This window comes from Neodiprion lecontei, chromosome 6, assembly GCF_021901455.1.
Source record: "Neodiprion lecontei isolate iyNeoLeco1 chromosome 6, iyNeoLeco1.1, whole genome shotgun sequence".
Classification (NCBI taxonomy): Eukaryota; Metazoa; Arthropoda; class Insecta; order Hymenoptera; family Diprionidae; genus Neodiprion; species Neodiprion lecontei.
The window spans coordinates 19,405,957-19,419,148 of NC_060265.1; the positions used below are offsets into that span (position 1 = coordinate 19,405,957).

The following is a 13,192-nucleotide window of genomic DNA, read 5'->3' on the forward strand; positions in this document are numbered from 1 at the left end:
GCTGTATCAAATCTTCCAAATCGCATTACCGTTGCGGTAAAATTAGTCGGAAATTTCATGCCAAGAGAGAAAGAGACGGGGAGAGATTCTCTCTCGGGTATCTGGAATAGTCGAGGAGCACGTTACAGCGAGAGATGCTGGATGCTGCATGAACCGAACGAAGGGATGGGCGGGGTGAGGCATCAGGGATAAACTGCGATGGGTAAGAAGAGCGACGGTGCGCAGTGGAATATCGACTATCGGGGTGAAGCTTATCTTTTGGAAACATAAAATCACCCGCCCCCGCCCCTGGAATCAAATATCGATGCCGCGTTTTCCCGCGGTTTCCTCTGATTCAGCTTTCTCCGAACGATAGCAAATTCTAAGGAAATGAAACAAAAACAGCCGCGAAACGAAGAATCGTAAGAATTCAGAACCTACCATCCACGATAAATATGCAATTATTCAATCTAATCGATTTTTTTGAATACAGCCTTTACCTTCAAATTTTTCGCCCTTTCTTTTGTAAATTAAACGTATACAATTTTTTTTTTTTCTTTCACTTTTCTCATTTTTCGGGTACAAAATATATCTTCGGGTAAATAGATAAGACAAAAAGCTGCGGAGAATACACGTTTTTTATTTTTACGTTTTCAGTCCTCTGTGTGCGAAGGACCATAAAACAATTGTTTATATTTTATTGTGATAAAAAAATGTGTACACTTTGGACTACTTCCATTGATTTTTAATTTGGGATGAAAACTGGGTCGTTATTTATTAAATTTAAGTATTCGAAGGAACTTAATATTTATACCGCTTTAATTACGATCCCATTTTTATGACACTCTAAAAATTGCACGAAATATTCGAAAAACTGTATTTTTTCATTAAAAAAAAAAAGTAAAAACAATTGATTTTTTGTTCCTTCGCTTGCCCAGCACTAAAAATGTTTAAAAAACATATTTTTTCGCAGTTTCGGAGGGTCTAGCTGAAAATAGATTTCACATTCAAAAAGGTCGGGCTGTGTTACACGAAAAATACATTAGGTCATACATCTTTTCTGACGGTCGGAAATGCCAAAAACGATAAGAGACAGTTTCAATTCGAAAACGTGACAAAAATTAACAAACGTGTTTTTCGTACACGGTGAGGCCAAACGGCAAATAATCGCATGATTTTTAAATCTCACCGTCAGTTGACATTCGAATTGAAGCCAGATCGAAATTTTCACACCAAAAAGCTCACCGAGAGTTGGTGATTTTTTAATCCGTAGCATGCAGGCGTCGAAATTCTTCGCTTCTTGTCTTATTTCGCCTTTCTTCGCCTTTCTTCGACCCTCGGGTCAACTTGTCCAATTTGCTGATCGAACATCCACACCTCAAGTTTCCTGCTCCTCGATCATTCTTCTTCTACCAAACGCCTCTCACACACTCAATATTTTACTGCTGGCTGGTCCGTGTCATTCTCCACGAGGAGGAGGCTGAGGCATTGAACGGTCCATGAAAATCTCACGCTTCCGCTTTACCTACACGCCTTATAACATCTTGCTTTCATCCGAACTTTCGAATCTCCGTAATCCGGCTCCGACGAGCTTTTGGCGTTACGCCCGATTCGAAATCTTTCAGCTAGCTGCCAAGGTGAAATAGGATTGCGCTTCCGATTTCGCGAGCTGGCTACCGGCAAGTTTTATGCACGTGTTTGCAACCCTGATCCCAAAAGGATGAAAAAGAAAAGTACACTCGGAGCTGTCGTGGTATCGATGGAAGCCAACGCGATAGGACAGAATAATATGAGAATTACCATTATTGATCTCTCTGACAACGTTATAGGTATAACGATTATTTATTCATGTATGAAGAATTTATCGGGTATAAAGCTTCTGGGTTACCGAAATTTTTAATGACATAATGTCGTAACTGCGATTATCGAAAAAAAATTTTCCACTTGGTTTCACGCCTAAAGTAAAATCTTACAGCACGGCCATCAATTATTCATTACTCATTTCACAGATCATTATACATTCTGAATATGAACTGAGCAATTTTACTTCAAGTCTAAAAGCTCGACGCTTTTTTTTCAGAAACTAACCGACGAAAGTCAGGGTTCAAAATTCTATGGTGCTTTAAAACTATATCGGTGACCTACGCATTGCTACATCAAAAGGTACGGATATTACATACAAACGAATGATATTGATCATCTCCGTCTCGATACATTTGTTACAAATCTACCTAGTCGTTTGACTAAAACGGTAGTATATCAAGCGGACAGACAGACACACATGACGCATTTGGCGCACCGTGTCGTAAATCGATTCGATTTTCTCGCCCCAATACTTTCGAGGTTACCCCTTTAAAATGCGATACAACGTGAAATGCGCAAAAAATCCGACTTTAACACCACCGATATCCTTTTTCCTCGTTCAGTATTCCTCTATTGACCGAGTCCCCGGAAACTGATAATAACAATACCATAAATAATAATGATAATAATAGTAATAACAACGACCAGAGCGTGTGTTGCGGAATTTATGTTTTACCGCAAAACGAGCGAATGTAGTTGTATTTATTATTATAGTATAAATGTAGAAATAAGGACTGTTCGTTTTTCTAAAGAAAGTTCTGTTCTTGAGAATGAAAATAAACAGTTTGTCCGCTTTAGAAACGATAATCATCAACGGTGTCATGCGGCATGCATATATTATTTTAAAGGCTCGATCCTTAGTTAATGTTACGTTTACTAAATAGGTGTACCTAGAATTTCTTAAAACTGATTAAGGTCGTGTGAAATCGGAATGTTCAACCATCGAGTCATCCGTAATAATAATCATCATTTTAAAGTGAAAAATGATTTTGTGCGACGAAAAAAAAAGCATGAAAAATTTCAAGGCAATCCGTTCAACTGTTGCATCATTAGACTTTGATAATTCAGTTTTCTGCAAAAGAAAAAAAAATGTTCGTGGGAATTGAAAACACGCTTAAAAAAAGTTATAGGTTTAACCATATTCCATCTCTTCAAATGATCTTAAGCTTTTACCTTCTGAAAAATTTATGAACATTTGGAGTGGAAGGAAAACTGAAATGAAGTGAGTAAATGTTGAAAAATCAAAGATATAAATCTTGGATGGTAAAACTTGAAAATTCGTTAATGTAGTGCGCATTTTTCCCGGCGAAAATCGACACAGTCAAATACAAGAAAGATAGTTCTTGAAATATTCAAGAAACAGGAGAAAATTCAGCAACAGTCGAGAAGATATTTGCACAAAAAAGTTTTATAGTTCTCGGGGCTAAATTTTCGGCAGTCAAGGCGTCAAATCCATCTAAAGTGAGTCTTTGCCGTCTGATCTGTGAAGAGAAAGACAATTTCCGAGCTGTGATTGCCGGCTTAACTTGGAAGGACGTTGTAAGTCCTAAAAAGACCCAATAAGACCCACGCGAAACGACGCGAGAAGGTTTATCCGCCTGTTTCTTATTCTGTCCCAAATCGATCCAAATCTCTGTGAGAATTTCTGGTCTTCGTGCATTTTCGTTTTCCATTTTTTATGCGAACTTGCCGGCACCTTATAAAGACAACGTTTTGTTCTTTATTAGTCACGGTTCTTCAAACACTGAGAGAAATTTTTAGTTCCGGTTACCGCTCAGTCCTTGACTATTTTCATTTTTTACCACAATCGAAAAATATAGTTATAGGTACAAAATGAAAGTTAGTTTTCTAGCTGTTACCGGAAAGTCTAGTATCCGTTACTATTACTTCTCATTACGATAACTGTTGCTATATTTTCTTGTACCTGTTGCGAAAATTCAATGCTTATGCAACAATAAATTGTGATGTTAAAGCCTCGTTTAACTAAAAAAGTACAGAAAACCGAAAAAATTGATTTTGCGTTGCAATTACCAAAAAAGGATCGACGGTAGCGCAAAATGGTTAGGCGTACCTCGTTTTTCGTAACTCCAACAATATTGAAACAGTTTTTTTTTTAACCATACCTGTTTTACTGAATTTTTCTAGTTACTATAACAAATGAAATTTTTCTCAGTGAACGAGCCCTAATCCTCGCTAATTGCCAATCGTAATCAACGTTCGCGTCTAGTTTGGGTATCGCCATATTACGCATCCCGCATATGGCCATAATTGAAAACGTATCAAACGAAAAGAATAAGGGAAAATGTCTCTTCCAGAAGCCGAAATTTCAACCGCACGAGTAGCGAGCTTTCCCCGAAATCGTTTCTCCATTCTCTCGAGTATTCGCTATTCCCCCTGCGGATTTCTCTTCCACGCACAAATCAAGTGCGTTCACCGTGCCCACTTTGCGTTGAACGAGCGTACATTGAAGGAGGGAATTGACGTCGCTTGTCTAGTTTTATTTTTATTTTCCCCGCTCTCGCGTGCGATGAAAGTCCCAAGATTGTTACGAGAACTTCGAGTGTCAAAACATTTCAAAGAGTTCTTCAATCGAATTTCAATGTATTTTCCATCAACCTGCAGTATCTGATAGAAAAGTTCGTGAAAAAAATGCGAGGAGCCTGAAGTATGTTATCAAAGAGTTTGAGCTTTTGTCTTCTGTTCTTGTAGAAAAAAAGAAACAAAAAATACCGTCCTTTCGATGCCTTTGAAGAAAAAGAAAAGTTACACTTATCGACGGAGACTTAGTACTATTGAAATTCGCAGACGAATATTGTCGAATCCACGGTATCGCAGACAGCGCAAAACTGAAACCCGTCCAAGTGATGTATCATGACCCGTTTTTAAAGTCTAAAAGTCGGGCGACATATTTTTTCAAGGTAAAAAAAAAACAAAAAGAAAACGGAATGTAAAATATTCTTGAAACGTCTTTTTGGCGTAATTCAGTATTCCGCACTCTGGGACTTTCCACGAAAATTTTATAAATATTTTGTTCTTTTGAAATTGAATGAAAATTGAGAATTAGGAATCTTGGAACACTCTCGACGTCACGTGTGTTTCAAAGTGCACCGGAAAATGAAAAAATAAAACGAAATTACCTGTTATACAAAGAAGTTGCCGAGAGAGCAGCGCAAAGTCTTATATACGGAAGTGACTTCACGCAGCCCGGAAATTGACGAAGTGCATTAACATAAATTTCACTCTGCCTGCAAGCAGAGAAAATATCCTGGCCACTTTCACATATTTGTATCTGCTCTCCGTCTGGCCCAGTCACAACGATATACGTGACATCTATATGTATACGTTTACCCGCTGAACAAAGCACTAAAATTTAGTGATGACGATAGGTTCGTTATTGCAAAGCTCTCTTGGCGTACGACGTATTATATCCCATCGTTATCATTTTCTTTTTAATTTCCTTCCCTTCCCATATTTCGCTCAGTTTTATTTCTATCTTTTCTTCCTCTTATCCTCATCTACACGTATGCATGCGGCACCTGCGCACATGCACATCGACCCTCCTCGCTCAGAATTCTGTTGTTCTAACAATTCCTCCCCTCCGTGTTAGTCGTGTTTTTTCACCTCTTTTTATCCCGTTTCTTTGTTTCCACCCTCTCTCCCTGGCCCTTTGTTTCCTTCTGACCCTCGGCGCGAATGCGTTACCTCTAACCAAACTCCGTCTACATTTTCTCACGTTGAAGGCCCTGATGTATCAATCTTCGAACCCTTGGCGAACCGGCCAAGATAAAGCTAGTTTTACCTGGTACCTATATCACAGAGCTGGACTTCAGATCCTATTTACTTAATTGTCAGCGATGTTGAGTTATGAGAATACGCAAGCTCAAGTCGGTACTGGTTAAATCGAGCCCTTTGCTTCCCTCTCTTTTTCAAATATTTACAGGTACTCGTAGTCAGTGGATTATTATACGAACACGTTCCTCTCTACGCAGCTCGCGTCGTTCATCAATTCTTATGTATAGTATAATATAATATTCTTCTGCAGCTCGATACTATTGTTGGAATATACGTGTGGAGGGATTCCATTTGCGAGTGAAGGCGGGAGAGGGAAAAGGCGGAATGAAACCAGACTGCGAGTCGAGATATTCCGATAACAACGCGTCTGGCTGGAAATAAAAAAAAAACAGGATAACTTGATAGTTAGGAAAAGTAAAATAATTCAATGGTAACGGTATCAGTCATTAATACTCTGCTTCGCACTGGTTCGCGGTAAAAAAAAAAACCATACCTGAAACCTTTAGTCCAACTTATAACTTTCCATGCTCACTATGCCGATACATACTCGAAAAATAATCAAGTGAAAAAACTGAACACACAATTTTCAAGTATCTAATAGTCGGTGAATCATTTCTCATGCCATCCTTGCCACGGTCAGTGATGCACTTGTCCCGCATCTGGTTACAGCGATGTACACAGCCACTTGTTGGCAAGATGTCGTTACGGTCTAAGTGCCATCTTCTTCTTCCTGCACAACTTGACAACTGTGCTAATAGGAACACCGAGTGCCAGGGTTCACTGAAAAACGAAAAAAAAAAAAAAAAAAATAGACCTACCGAGTGAAAAAGAGTTCAGAGTCCGTGAAATTTATTCTGGTTCACCAATTAATGATCACGACTTTGTCAAGTCGTATTTTTCCTCGTCGTTCATGGGATTGAAGTTCGTAACGTTGATGTGACGATGCGTTTTTTAAAGACTCATTATTTTATAATTACTTCAGGATTGTCTGAAATTCCGTGAACCCTAATTAGTATTAACGTAGTTATATTTGAGAAAGTAAACTGCATCTTCGAAGTTGTATACCATAGTTGCAAAGCAGTGATTTTTCATTCACCGTTACGTTGTTACGTTAACGTTACATCACTGAAAGAACAATACAGTGAAAAATGTCCTCGACCTCCATTTAAGGTCAAGTTAATCATTAAAACCGTCATAATGGTGATAAAAATGGTTAAACTATATCCAGCAATAACTCCATTGGACTTTGAAGTAGAAACTAATAGTGAAGCGACTGCTGCTACTCAAACCTACAGACGTTTTGAATTTTCATACCGTGTGCAACAGTTCTATTTACCATCTAAATACGAATGAAGACTGCGCTTCATCGAGGTATCCAAGTTCACCAAACCTAACCAACCTCAACCAAAAAGGAATTTGACACGTCTGACAACACGCGTCGTTATCCTTAGACGCAAATCGCTCGGCCCTGTAGCAACGTCGTTTTATAAACGGGAGTAAAAACCTGCAAAGTCGTTGTCTTTTATCATGGTTTAGAAGTCACCGGAGTCCGAAACCTTCCCGCAGGCAGGTTGGTCTGAAAATTTAGAAACGTGGCTTCTTGGTGTAACAATGATCTCGCGCCTGGGTTTCTCCTCAGGCCCCGCGTCACTCTGGCGAATGCCATGCATTCAATACCCTCCCAGTGGTACCACCATCCCCCCGATATATGCTCCGAATATATTATCGCCCCTTCGCCTTTTTTCGTACTCTTTGTTTTCCTCGCTCCCCCTCGGCTCCCTCTCCCTGTCTCTCTCTCTCTCACTCTTTCTCCCTCTCGCTCCTCTTCCCTTTCTTTCGCACATCATTCGAGCTCTTTGTTTTCTTCCGTTTTTTAACCACTCGCCCGCCCGCCATCAAGAACCTCACCAGACAAGCACATCAATCTTCTTAGCTGGATGAATATAGAAGCAACCACCGAAGTCGGAGACCATGAGCTCGCTGAGTTGGGGGAAAAAGAGGTTCACCAACTATTTACTCTCGGTTTTTGCTCACTCGTAAACAGTGTCTGTAAATCCTTCGGGGGAAACATGGATGATCGGCCCCCATCAAGGTACGGGCAAAGGCTGCATCTTCCACATTTACCCGGAATAAAGGTTGAAGAGGTATTACGTATACATATTTACCTTTGGAGGAACGATTTTCACGGGCCGACGAGTCTCGGGAGAGCTTTTCATTTATTTATTTATTTTTTTCTGTTTTTCATTACGCAGTATCTACTTCTTCTCAACTTTTTCTCGTACTCTTCTTTCGAAAGAGTTTACTACTCTTTTTAAGTGTACATATCCAGGGTGAAAGTCGGAATCCTTTAAACGTCGTATTTCTCATAGCTTCGGGCAGTCAAAGTAAAGGCGTCTGTTGTTACATTATGCTTCAGCAATACAGCTACGCAGTCTTAGTCGAAAGCCTTTGAAATCCAATATTAAAATTATCTCTAGACTCGGAAAAAATTTTCATTCGAATCAGCGACTTCTTTGTACTCACGTTCAACGAACATTCAACATATTTGATCAAAAACTAATTATTCAACGAGTAGAGTCGAAAGAAGAACGGCTTAAGTTATCCAACGGAATTTTGCACCCAGCTCAATGACGATTAAATTCTGTATCAGCGTGCTTTGGAATTCCCAACTAATTTATCCAAGTCAACTCACGATCAGTGCAACGGGAATCAGTCAACTCTCAACGTGATCGTTGTAGAAGACTTGAACCTCCGAGTCAGCGAATCCAGTGGCTTATTATAAAATGCGAAGTCTCATAAAGGAACCGTCAGTGTCCAAACAGCTGTTGTCTAATGTTGACGAGATTATGAGACTGCACAGACGTCACGAAATCCATTTATTAAATAATTCATGTTTGACGAACCGCAGCCATTCGTTGAAAAAAATCCATCCCGTGCACGGCTTGACCCATTTCTCAGCTTTGCCGACTTCGTCGCATAAGCCGGGAAGGATTTGCAAACTGTCTTGCATGGTTCTTCATTTATCGGAAAATTGGTGCTGTAATATTCAGATAAACTTCTGACGCTGAATTTATGCTCGAGAGATCATCCTCTGGGGACTAAGAGTGACGTTGGATGAGAAAGCTAGGAGAGTAGGGAAGACGTCAGGCTGCATAACATCCAACGTCCGACGTTCTTGTCAGTCGCAGCATGTCTGGTGCAATAGTTGGGTAAGGTTGAAAACGTGGGTGCAAAAGCCGTTCCCACACGCTTTGATCACCTACGAGATCCATAAAAGTCAACCTTCACTTTGGTCCCCATGTTTTATACTGTCACCGCCACATTTTCTCTGTCCGTGGTTATAATCTCTTCGCGAGATGATAGTTACCCTTATTTTTACATAAGGATATTGATTCTGCGACAACTGATTTTTCTCCCTAGTCGAGGGAGACGATAGTGAGAAAGAAGGACGATATTGTTTTGAGAATTCGAGGTTGTGTAAAGAATGCTCGCAGGTGCCGGGTGGATAAATAATCAGGTACACTTTGTTAACAATTGCACAATAATCTTTTATAAAAGCCTTAGCACGAATACATCTTCATTTCAGCGAGGTTCACAAGTAACAGGAAAAGAGGAAGAGACAGACGGTACATGTACATCAGTTTCATTGGCTTAACACAAGTAGCGCTGTACACAGCGAATACCAGCGCCCCCTGTTGGTCAGGTTTAACGTCTGTAATGTAGTAAACTACAGAGGTTAAAGTATCGCAACTGGATAGCAGTTTTGAGAACTATGGTACAACTTTTTTATTTTCTTCTTGGCTTAGTCTGTTACTCGTAAATGTCCCTCAATGTCCCTACGAATTTGACCTGAAAAATAATTCAGATGAAATTCTGATGAAATTTTCAAATTTGTAAAACATCGCGGAGGCTCCATTTTTCTTTTTCTCTGCTTAATCGTCCTTAATTCGGTTTATCGTCGCGTCGAGCGCCGCGGTGATTGGAGACGCCATATCTGACAGGCGGTGAGCTAAGTGACAGAGGTGAACCGAAGGGTTTAAAAATTTGTGGAGACTAGCAGGTGCGTCTGAAGCGCCGGCGTCGAAGGACGGCGGAGTTTATATAGGATCCGAAAATCATTGAGGCCATAAAAGCGAATTCCTGTTGTACCAGGTGTTCGGTCGTATTTATCGCCATGGTAGAATTTTCCACAAGGGAAACGGGACAAGGGCTGATGGTGCTGTATAGTGACTCATAACTTCGAGTCGTCGATTATCGAACGGTTCACTGCGTAATTGAAATCGTTTCCTTGAAACTTTCGAGGGTGGGATTGGCTTGTAAACTGTACTTTTGACAAAAAGAAAACTAACTCATTTTACTAGAACTTGCTAATGGTTTTCCCGATCGCTTTATATTAGTTTAGCGTTCATAATGTCCCTGGTTCATTTTACCTCCGCTGATGTGTGCATAAGGATTAAATTCTTGCCCACAGCTCGCAGTCTTCCCTTCGCCTTTTTCCGCACAAGTGGTACATTACGAAACTTCTCTGTAACACCACATTATGCCTATGTATAACTGTGAACTTGATTCACCCACTATATCACTCACTATACGTGGAGCATTCCAGATATTTTTGTAAATATTAGCTATTAACTAAGAAAAAAAAAATACGGGAATATGATTTTATGAAAATTGATATTTTTCTTAATCTTGTAACGGACTTTTCGTTCTCGCGGTTTGTGTAGACGGTGATTCGCTCCAATTGCGGAGCCCCTCGCAATGAACAAAAAAGCTTCCGTTAACAATTTTCTTTTATGATTTTTTTATTATCTTTATTTTAAACGAAATTTAGGACGTTGGTATAATTCAAGGACAAGTATGGCTAAAATTAGAATCGAAGAAGAGACGCGAATAAATATCAACAAAAAAGAATAAATAAATGTATAAATAAAATGGGGACGGCAGACATCTAGGACGACAACAATTTCATAAAAGTCATACTTATAAAAATGACAAATAAACTAGGACAGGTCAGCACGTAGATAAAACTTATCATATCAGCGTTGTTATGGATATTCTCCAGATCCCTAATTCCGTGCGCGGCCAATTCGTATTCCCTCGTCCGTCATTCGTGGTGGGCTTTCCTCCATCGGGAATCCGAATGCATTTACTGTTTCGTCGGTTGTCTTTCTTGGTTCTTGATAATTCTTGCTGGCGAGCGCACGCTGCTGACGATCTCCTCGTCCGTCGTCTCCCGCTTCCCGCTCGATCGATTCGAAACCGTCCTCTCTCTTCCACTTCTCGATCGATTCTCCTCGTCGTCTCTCGCTGACACTTCTCGATCACCGCTTAGGTGAAAGCCCCCCTCCCTACGGACCTACCTATCCTGAGTTCCGTAGTCTCTCTGGCGGCTAAATTCAACTGTTACAATCTTGAACTTTTGAAACATTCCTCACTAATTAACGTAAAATCTGCAAATGACAAACCTGCCGTGTTCCACGTTTACTGGTAATTTAAGGGAAAATTTGGGGAGATTTGTAAAAAAAAAAAATGCGCCGTAATCGATTCCGATCAAATTTCCACACAACATTTGACATTAGGAGACAAAAATTTTAAGACCAGAATGGATATGCCCAGAGTTCTAGTTTCGGAGTTAAGAATATTTAAATAATCCGTTATTAAATAATGATTTGCTTTCTTTCAAGTCAAATCTTACTTATGGATGGATGAGTTTTTGATTTTCAGGTGACAAAACTGTATGAAAAAAACAGATCAAAAATCTTCATTACATCCCCCCTTAAACTACGAGTAAACGAAATTTGCAGAAATGTCTCCTTTACGGTGATAATACGATATGGCGATTTTTGAAAAAAATTCGCCGTCATGAGTTTCCTTCGTCGGTTGAAATGAGCTGAAATGCCACATATTAAACACGCAATTCGGGACCACATCAAACATTAACCCCCAGGTTTACCCGGGCATGAGATACGATGTGTAAACATTTTCCACGCATGTTCACCGCGCACTAAATACTGAGCCCATTAGCTAATAATAGTCAGATTTTAAGGGCAACCTCACCATTATGTGTATGCCAAACTCGCAACTTAATTAGCCAATGTCAACAGCGCCGAATGGCGTAAAAACAGTTTTAAAAATTCGGAAACGTTATCGACAACGAAAATTATGCGTAAAATAGTATACATATCGTTCTATCAAAACTTGTAGCTAAAACTAAATATTGTGAAATTTTGGTTAACAAATAGTGATACCTATACAACCTATGGCCAAAAGCTCGGTTTACTTTGGTTGAAATTGTCGAGGGAATATTTACTGAATCGGTATTGGACAGCCGTACCTTGAATTTGCGTGAAATTTCGCATTTCGCTGGAGTCTCACCGAATGCACAACAGCCGCGAAAATTCCACTACGCGTGTAATCGATGATATTTGTAACAGTTTCAAATCGCCCTGGACAGCGGTAATAATTTCCAGGGACTTTTACTACAACGCTCTAGAGAAGGATGAAGATTTTTGAAAAATTTTCGAAGACTCGAACTTATCTCTTTATTTATATTCTTCCATTTTTGTGTATCCTTCTTGTTTGTTCTTCACCAATGACGCCTCGTTTACTCCCCCTGAAACCACTGAAGGCTTTCATTCCGGGAAAAAAAGAAAAATTAACCTGTACTTCAAAGGCGCAAACATTTGAACTTCGGTTTTCACCGTCAGGCATCGGTCGTACGAATTTACCTGTGTCTGTAAATATTTTGAGTCATTGATACATATGAATATTGACGATTAGGTGTACATAAGTATATACAGGCACAACTCGAGGGTTGATTTTTGATTACAGTCACGAGGAAAAGCTCATATTTTGTTGAATCGATAAATGCGTTTACAATCCTTCGTTTCACGGTATCGGGATTTCTTTCCTCCCTTCCTGTCTCACTTTCTCTATTTCCACTTATTTGATTTCGTCGTATCCTTTTGACACCGCGAAATTGGTTCCATTCGTAATAAGAACGATATTCTTTCCTTATACGGATTGCTGATAGATGTATCGTGTATACGAAAGATCTACGAAGCGTAATTACCAATGTTATTTTTTTCTATTGCCCTTTCGGCAACAATAATTTACACAAATATATGTATAACGGAGATTCGTCCTTTATGCATCGACCATTGTACGATGTTACTTTTGTACTTTAGTACGTCAAAGACGTGACCAGCAATTTGTTGTTGTTTGTTTTTTTTCAAGTTTCAAGCAAATCTCAAAGCTAAGATATCAAAGCGCTCGAGTTTCACTTCCAACGATTGCTAGCTCTCCGTTTTGAATAGGTATACTTTCATTCGCAGTATAATATGTCTAAGAGCAACACGGCTGTGAGATTCGGACTCGCTGTGTGATCTTTAAGAAAAGTCAACGGAGGGTGTAACTACTACGGGTACGCACCTACATACATATCACATATATATACGAGTTTCAACATCAATCCGAGAAAATATCGGTACATATTATGGGGCTAATTAAAACTTTTCCGCTTTTGTATAATATAACAGCAATTACTTTGTACTTGTGT

The 13,192-nt window shown here is 39.6% G+C and overlaps 1 protein-coding gene across 1 annotated transcript in view; it reads left to right on the plus strand.

Moving 5' to 3' along the window:
* Positions 1–2,101: 2,101 nt before the first annotated feature.
* LOC107220635 (igLON family member 5) overlaps positions 2,102–13,192 on the plus strand; it is an 89,400-nt gene continuing 78,309 nt past the window's right edge. The window contains exon 1 of the mRNA XM_015659305.2: positions 2,102–2,142. The gene's annotated coding sequence lies outside the window, so the exon portion shown is untranslated. The remainder of the gene's footprint in view (positions 2,143–13,192) is intronic.